We start from the raw sequence: 9494 nt of genomic DNA, 5'->3' as shown, positions 1-9494 counted from the left end.
CAAAGTTCAAAAAATTTAAAACCCTTTTGAAAATTTAAATTTTTGGCTTTTGATGCACACTATTTGCTTTTAATATCTCTATCAATTTTCTTGACTTTTAGTGCGAACAATTTTTGTGCACACATAATTCAAGTGGTTAATTTCTTAGCTTTGTTGAGACCCTTGTTCTTAATTAGGTCATGGGTTCAAGTTCTGAGAGAGCCACTGTGTATCACTTTCCATCCACTTAAAAGAAAATAAATAAAAAAACACATATTTAATACCATTCCATCCACTTAAAAAAATAAAAAATATATATATTTACTTGCAAAGGTTGGCCAACTACATTTACCACTTTTTTATTTTTAATCTTTGTAATTAAATATATTCCTTTAAAAGAAACAAGAAAACTGCAACTTGACTGCCCTTTACAAAGGCATTGGAAAAGGACATTGACATTGTGGAGGCTGAGAAGTGGATTCTTAATTACAAACCTCAACTGAAATTAAACTTTAAATTGCATTTAAATAAATATATATTTTCTTCCTCCTTTCATGTCTTCCAAAAGAAAAAAAGGAGAAAAAAGAAAAAGAAAATAAATAAACCCTTTTTCTTAAAGTATTTTCCTCATCTATCACCTTTACTTATTTATTTTCTTATCATAATATAATATATGTTCAACTTCTATATAAATATATTTATTTATTTACAATCCCATATCTAAATTATAAATTACTCATATGTCTGTTTGATTTATAAATGAACTATATATATATATATATATATATAACAACTTTTATTTATAAACTCATAAATTGAATGGCTCCACCCACTGTTCATCCAGATCATGGAGGACCCTTTTTCTTTTATCAAATTTAATGCCTAGAAAACAAAGTTGCATACATGGTACATATAGTTATATTTTTCTTTCTTCTGTTGGTTGTTTTTATTGTAATATAGAGATGGGTGGTCACATCTGTACCATAGACAATTTAACCATGGGAATAACTACAAGGTTTTCAAAATCAGATTAAGGACCTGACCTGCCAAAGTGCCAAAATAATGGGCTGCCCATTTACAATTCCTGTAAGCACTATGATAAATATAAAGGGTTTCTTTTATCATATAAATTCTCCTTTTTACAATAATTATCACATTCTTAACTAAAAAAGAGATTTACAAAATTTTCCTATTTATGTGGAAATTGTTGCAAAAATGAGCTTTTTTTTTTTTTTTTTTCTCAAAGGTCAATTAGTGATGTGCCATTTTTTTTAATGTTTCTTATATCCAATAGAAATAAAATCATAAAAATGAGATATGATTATTGGATTTTTAAATTTACAAATAATTTCTTTTGTTTTTATTTTAGGATTTATGTTCTTATATAAATCTAAATTTTTTTTTTTGAAACATATATTTTACAGCGCCTAATTATTTGATATGGATGACTTTCTTGAAAAAATATTATAAATTTAAAATTTTATGCTATATGACTACGACACTTTTAAAAAAATCTCATTCTCTTTAAGTTAAAATTTGAAATATGTTCCATTTATTTTATACTATATAATTGAATTGTTTTTGGATTGTGTTGGACGTTTTTTGAGCTAATATGACCGTAAATATCAACTTATTCATAGTTTTATCATTTTCTAGAATTATCTAAACATTTCATTTTATTTGATTTTTCTAGCGTAGTTTAATTTTAACAATCTTAAAAAATTATAAATTGAAAAGTTTTACAAAATTAATAGAATTTATACCTCTAAAAACCACGCGCTTACAAAAATCCCATATCAAGCTAATTAATTTTACAAAAAATACAATATTACAATAGACTTCTCAATTTATGAAGAACTTTTTTTTTTTTAAATGAACATGATTGTAAGGTTGCAAGCTTTCTTTTTTAATATTATAAATATATTTTCGTTTTGTTTTAGAGATTTTTTATTTTTTATAAAGAAAAATATTCACTTAATTATTCATACACCGCTTTTTTTTTATATTATAGATATTTTTTATTTTTATAAAAAATTGCTTAATTATTCATATTTAACTTATGTTGCATCTTGTTATTGCTGAAAGATATTTGTCCTTTTTTATTAAAATTAAAAGAGAAAGAATTATTTTTCATTTCATTTATATTAATAGAAAATTTTTTATACTTTAAGATGGAATTTTTTTTTAGAAGAGGATGAAAATTATTAATTTGAAATTGAAACTCAATTTCTAATATTTTTCAACACCGAAACATAAATCTTCAATAAAAAATATAATATTTTAAAATTTATTCAACGAGTAAATAGTAAATAAAGTAACAGAATTGAAGATAAATCCTTATAAATTTTAAAATTAATAAAATATTAACCAAAATAACTTAACCTAAAAATAAAAGATTTTAAATTTATTTCATATAAATTTAAATAAAATTAATCTTTTACAGAAAGCAAAATTTAAATATGAAAATAACAGTTCAAAAAAAAAATTTTAAGACAGTTTTTCATAAATATAAAAATCAACCAAATATCAACCATACAAATCATAAAATTAATCACACGTCAACTAAACATCAACTAGAAATCAGTAAAATTATTCAATTAAAAATATAAAATAAAATAAAATTGATGCATAAAATTAAAATCTAAAAAAATATGGATTAGATGATAAATTCTTTTTATTTTTGTTATAGCTTCACTATAAAAAAATTATTTTTAAGTATGATTAGTATTAAATTATGATAATAATTTATATAATTAATTTATTTAGATTTATTTGATCAATTAAAGTAGTAACTATATTAAGTTAATATTTGAAATATAAATAAATAGTAATGGTATAAACTTAATTTTGTGGTTATTGGCTTAGTGTCTTCATAAGCATAGACTAAATTAATTAGTTCTTATGATTCTTTAAAGCAATATGTGCTATACAGTTCATGTCATTAAAAAGAAGAAGAAGAAATTCAAATAATTTATGATATTAAATATTTAATCAATTAAGAGGTTAGTTTTAGTCTTTTTTATTTTGGTTGGAATTAAGTCAAATTCTATTAGTAAACTCTATATTGACTCAATTTATTAATTTTGCAGCTCTCTATTAGAATGGATGTTTAGTTTCTTAATTTTTTGATTTTTGTTTTTAAATGGCTATTCAATCTCAATAGCTTGGTACGACGATATATCTAGGTTCCAATTTCATTTTATGTTTTAGACAAAGAATGACAATTTAAGTGACAACTAAATAGCAAAATTAATATGTACTTCACGCATAGTGCAAAACTCCCATATTAGTAAAGGATAAAAAATAAAATTAATTTATAAATACTAAGTGTCAATCTATCAAATGACTAGCTTTAGTCATTTTGGTGTTAATGGGACCAAAATTGAATTATATTAACATACTCTACTATACACTCATTCACTTAACTTCTCCGTAAATTAATTATTCAAATTTAATATTATAAATATCTTATCTAACAACACTAATTAATAATTCTTCTTAAATTAAATTAACATTTAATTATTATTTCTTTTGTTTATAAATAAAATAGAGCAAATGACTTTTAAATTAAAAATAAAAAAACTAAATTTATTTTTATATTTTATAAAAAAAATAGTTTACGAAGCTTTTTGGAAAAAAATCTCTACATTTGTTATTTTAGACCGCGCATATCTGTTAATAGATAATACAAGTGAATTTTTATTGATTTTTCTCTTATATTCTTTCATTTTACCCTTAAAAAAATATAAAAAAATAAGTGAAAAGAGAAAAAGTATAAGAAAAATATATATTATGCTGAACCAATATATACATATATATTGGTTAATTTTAATGTGAATGATTAAGTTCAGCTAATTTTGTTATTTAGATCATTAGAAATAATAGTACTTATGTGTTTAAAAATATAAATCTTTAAAATATTCTCTAAGAAATTATTCATAATCATTAAAATTAGTAACTTGTCTAAATAGAATTAAATCCGAGTGTTTTTTTAATAGTGTATGCAATAAATTTAGTAATTATTTTAAAATTTATATTTTTAAATATATTAATATAATATAATAATTACTTATGTAAAATGTTTTAGATATTCATGTAATCTAAATAATTCAAATAAGTTATAAAATTTAATGAATATACAACTATATGTTAAAAATTAAGCAAATGGTAGTTATTATTATTATTATATCAGATTCCTCTCATTGTCTAGTTTGCATATAAATAATCGTATTATCATTTAATCATGGCCAGAAATCATTAATCGGATAGGAATTAATTGGCATTCAAACCAAAAAACAAGTTTGTATCCAATTTCCATAACTTGGTAGGGAGTCCTTCAGAAAGAAAACATTTTTTATAGTTATTATAAAACGTTTTTATAGTTAAACAATTGAGATTAAATAAAATTTATGACCATAAAATTATAATTTAGAAAACATTTCACATATATTGAAAATAGTATATTTAATTTCAATTGTATGGTGTCTTAAAATTTATTTCAAAAATATTGATACTCATAAAAGAAATTTTAAAAATATTGGCTTTCTCTTCTATAATAAAAATCTTCAAAATAAAGAGGAAATAAAAAAAATTCAATAAAAGTAGATAAAAAACAAGTTGATAGATGCAATATTAGTACAGAAAATGATTGTGAATCCAAAATCGGCAACTATATTCAAAAAAATCAGAAAGAAAGGAAATTGCAGATCTCTAAAATAAAATTATAAATCTCATAATTTTACTTTATTTTTTTAAAAATTTTATTTATTTTGATCGATATCATACTAACATTAATGAAATTAATATATTTATAGGAGTTTGGAAGCTGATTACTAGATTCAAGTTGATTTAAGAAGATCAAATTTAGAAAAAAAAAAGGTGTAGAACAAATCGAAAAATTTTGTTGATCCGTCCTATAAAAAAAAATTAAAAATAAACCAAAAGACAACATGCTAGAAAAACATGTTATAACATGAGAGAAAATAAAATAAATATATACTTGTTAAAAAAATTGTCTAAATATTGAAAGGATAAAAAGAGAGAATACTTGCATGATAAAAATAATATATATCTTATTGATTTCATTAGAAAATAAATATATAATACACATGTCTTTTGGAATTGGAAACTTCAAATTTTTCAAGATCTGGGAAATATTTTTAGATATTGGAGATTTGATTGAACGAGTGCAAACCATAATATACTAAAAGAAAACCGTCATAAAGAAACATATTCAAAAAAATCAAATCACTCATGCACCGAAATAAATGAAAAGAACGAAAAATAGAGAAAAAAGAAGAAAAAATTATAAAGGTAGAGAAAATGGAGCTTAGAATAAGGAAATAGTGCACAAGAATGAAAGAATAGATGAAGAGAATAGAAATCGTAAGAAAGAAATAAGAAATTTAAAAAGACATAAAAAAAAAAAAAATTGACATCGTAAAAAAGAAAAAAAAGTTACAGTAAAAACAAAACTTTTTAAAAAATTACCGTGTTTTGTGTAATTTTTTCTATAAAAGTTTAAATATTAAATCTTTCTCTTAATTTAATAACTAATCATGTCAGGTAAATAAATATCATCCAGAAATAAGATACTGTTAATATCTTTTTATGTTATGTAAATAAAATTAATGAGACAAAATCATAATATAATAAAGAATGCATAACATATATTTCTTAGAAATATATATACAAATATTACTAAATAGAAGAATACTTTTTTAAATATAATTTAAAAAATTTATAACTTATAACAATATAGAATTTATTCGTATTTATAATTAGCCAAATTGTGACCGAAATTTTTTATGATTATAAAAAAGTTATTGCTATGTGGAGCATCGCTACTAGGGCTGAGCACGGATCGGTCCTATTCGGTTATCTATAAATCACTAGTACCATACCAAACCTCGTTCTTTTAAAATTGAAGGTACTAGTACCGTACCAAACATAAAAGAATCCGTACCGTATTGTACCAATTTTTACAGTTAAATACAGTTCGGTTCGGTGCTATTTTCAATTCTAAAAAATTTTAAAAGATACAACTCTAATCTCATCTTTAATTAAATACATATAGAGAAAATATGATTACTAACCTAAAGAAAATAGTATGAAAATCTGAATTAACAACCTGTTTTGTAATTCAGTCACTTGCAAGCATAACAATTCATTCAATGTTCAAATACAAACCATAAAAATAAATGTTACTGCTAGCATAAAAATATTTTACAGATGGCAATCATTAAAATAAAATATTTTTTACAATTGTAGCTAACAATCTACCCATCAAAAATAAAAATAAAAAAGTAAAAAAGAAAAGAAAAATATCCGAGACTGAACAACGACGACACAGTTATGGGAAGAGAGAGCGCTAAAGAGGAAGACGTCTACACGAGCCACTTCTTGCTTCTGCATTTTTGCGAGCCAATTATGCGTGACGCTAAAGAGGAAGACGTCTAGGCGAACCAATTTCTTCCTTCTTCCTTTTGATTTTGTTTAGAAATTTGCATTAAGGATTTTGTCTTTCTGAATTGAAAATTGAGAGGTATAGCGGTGTGTTCTAAAGAGGAAGACATCTACGTGAGCGAATTTCTTCCTTCTTCCTTTTGATTTTCTATCCAGAAATTTGCCTTAAGGATTTTGTCTTTCTGAATTGCAAAATAGTAGGTGCGGTGGTGGATTCTGCAGAGGAAGACTGTGTGTTCAAATTGTTAGGTGTATGCTTTTATAGGATGTGATAAGAAAATGTACTAGGGTTAAGTTAGTAGATAGTAAATTATAAATTTAGTGTTAATGTATGTATATTAGTATTAGCATACTATATGATATATTAATATATAACTTATATTTTTTTATAGAGTATAAAATATATTTTAATATTATAATTATTTTAAATATGTAGTATTTTTTTATTTCCGATAATAATTGCTTGAATTATATAAAATGATAAATATAAAATAATTTTTTATATAGTATAAAGTATTTTATAATATTATAGTTATTTTTAATAGGTATTATTTATATAATATAAATAATAATTAATAAATATATGTAAAAAATTTAGTTTTACGGTTTGGTCCGGATCAGTACAAGACGAATCAGTTCTGGTACAGTTATGGTACGGTTTTTACTAAAGAACCAATACCGTACCGTAATAGAAAAAAAAAATTCGGATCAGTTCAATTCGGTTATAAAAAATTTCAGTTATTTCGATTCTGATATTTTTCGGTACAGTTATTCGGTTTGGACGGGAATCACCGAGATTCATGCTCAGCCCAAATCGCTACACTGAAGTTTACTATATTTTGATAATTATTCTAGATTTTTCTTTTTTCCTTTCAGCTGTACCCCAATAACAAAACTAATATTTTTTCTCTCCTCAATTACACCATTATTCACTTCCAGAAATACAGAAAATTAATGTAACACAAAGAAATGCATCATGATCATTCGCATTTGCAGAAAATATTTGGTCCTTTAAGAAAACATATATATATAATTAAGAAAAAAGAAAAAGAAGAAAAATTTGAAGTGATCAGGATTGGTGCGGATGAAGACGAATAGGGAGTTCTTGGGTGGGTGTCAATGTTGGTTCTTGTCTGAACTTCTCATCAGGTATGAGTAAATCCCATTTGAATCTTGTCACAACATTGTGCAAGAAAACAAGTATCTCCAACCGAGCGAACTCATGCCCCAAGCACATTCTTGGCCCCCCTCCGAAGGATACATAGGATTAAGGAGCAGGCCCTCCTCCTTCAAATCTTGAAGCATCAAAACTTTCTGGATCTTGGTGGGTTGAAGCAGTGCTCAAATGCAACTGTATACAAGCAAAGAAGGAAGTCTAATTTTGTAGGAAAGCAATATATATACATAGTATTCAAGATTAAAAATACTTGTAAATGAAAAGGGGGAGAGGAGAGTATACACACCTTCCATCCTTTTGGGATCGTGTAACCCTGAAAGGAAAAAATCAACCAGCGCCTCTCTGAAAGCACCATTTACAGGTGGGGACAGTCGCATGATTTCAGATGCCACATTCCATGAGTACTTTATCTTCTGTATATGCTCCCATTGCAACATCTGCCCGGGTTCTTTGCATTTGGCAATTTCAGTTTGCTCTCTTTTACCACAATTAGATATAATAGTAATAATCAATCTGAGTATGCTCCAAATATTTTGGCTGTCAGAAACACTTACGGCAGGATAGAAATACTAACCTTTTAAGACTTTTGCATAGACTTCAGGCAATTCTCCAAGACACTTCATTAGTAAAGTTCTGGCAGACCTGGAAGTGTCGTGGCCAGCAAAGAGCAAAGCCAGGATGTTATCAACGATCTCCGTCTCAGATAGGAACCTTCCACTTGTATCTGCAGTCACAAGCAAAAGCGAAAGGAGATCCTGTGTGGGTGAGACCAATTTCTTGTCTAACGCTTCTTTTCTTTCTCTAGCAATCAGCTTAAGGTCTTCTTTAATAGCACTGGCAGCTTTCATGAAACTGTAAAACCTTTTGCCAGGCATGTTGATTGGGAAGTCAAATAGCCCTTCTTTAAACACTGTGAACAAAGCAGCAAGCTTGGATATCTGTGCAGGGTCATCAATGCTTGCAAACAGGTTACAGGCCAGCTCAAATGTGAATATCCTGGCAGCGGGATGTACTTTCACCTCCTCTTTCCCTTCATAGAAATGAGATTCAAGATTAATTTCAGGCATTGCCATATAAATAAAAGAGACATTTCATATAAATATATACCTTCCCAATGCTCCTTCATGTGTCTGTCAATCGTGTCCATCCTCTCAGTGTACCTCTTGAGTGCTTCAGGATTAAGGAATGTTAACATCAAAAAGATTGTTAATTAAATTATTAGTTTCCATCTTTAGATTCTATATTTGTGAGTTGGTTGTGAAATAAATATTTATATAAGATCGTTAATTAATATTTGTGATAATAGTTGTATTGCGGAGTCGGAAAAATAATGTAGTTTTAGAGGCCTAACTCCTAATAAGTAATTAGTGAATATTATAAGTGTTTCTGATAGGTTTTAAACCCGTTATACGGGAGTTAAATGTTGCATTTTAAGAGATGTTTTGCCAAATTTTTGGTAGAATTTCCAAGTCGGAATTTTTAGATAGTCTAAATCGAGAAGTCTAAGTCTAGGATTAATTATGAAATATTTTATTAGTTTAATTATTTTCTTGAATAGATAATCCGTCAGTTCAGCCAGTTCCACCCGAGGCGTAGGAGCAACTAGAGGAAACTCGGCAGAACTATGAATTAAGTCATATAATCTACTGTACGTGTCATATACGGATTTACATGTAGTTCTTTTTCATGGAAAATTATTATGGTTATTATTAGTAGTATAAGTATTATGAAATTTTTTTTTCATTACTATCGATATTATTATTATTATTATTATTATGAGCATTGTATTATTAATTTATGCCGTTATAACTGATGTGATTTAATTTTAATATTTTATGTTAATTGAATAAAATTATGATTGTTGGAGTATTAT

The 9494-nt window shown here is 25.7% G+C and overlaps 1 pseudogene; it reads right to left on the bottom strand.

Annotated features, from left to right (window-relative positions):
* Nucleotides 1-7350: 7350 nt before the first annotated feature.
* LOC8262636 lies at nt 7351-8816 on the bottom strand (annotated as a pseudogene).
* Between the last annotated feature and the right edge of the window lie 678 nt (nt 8817-9494).

This window comes from Ricinus communis, chromosome 3, assembly GCF_019578655.1.
Source record: "Ricinus communis isolate WT05 ecotype wild-type chromosome 3, ASM1957865v1, whole genome shotgun sequence".
In the NCBI taxonomy this organism is placed as follows: Eukaryota; Viridiplantae; Streptophyta; class Magnoliopsida; order Malpighiales; family Euphorbiaceae; genus Ricinus; species Ricinus communis.
Note: the sequence above shows the minus strand (reverse complement) of the source record. Positions and strands in the feature narration are given on the sequence as shown.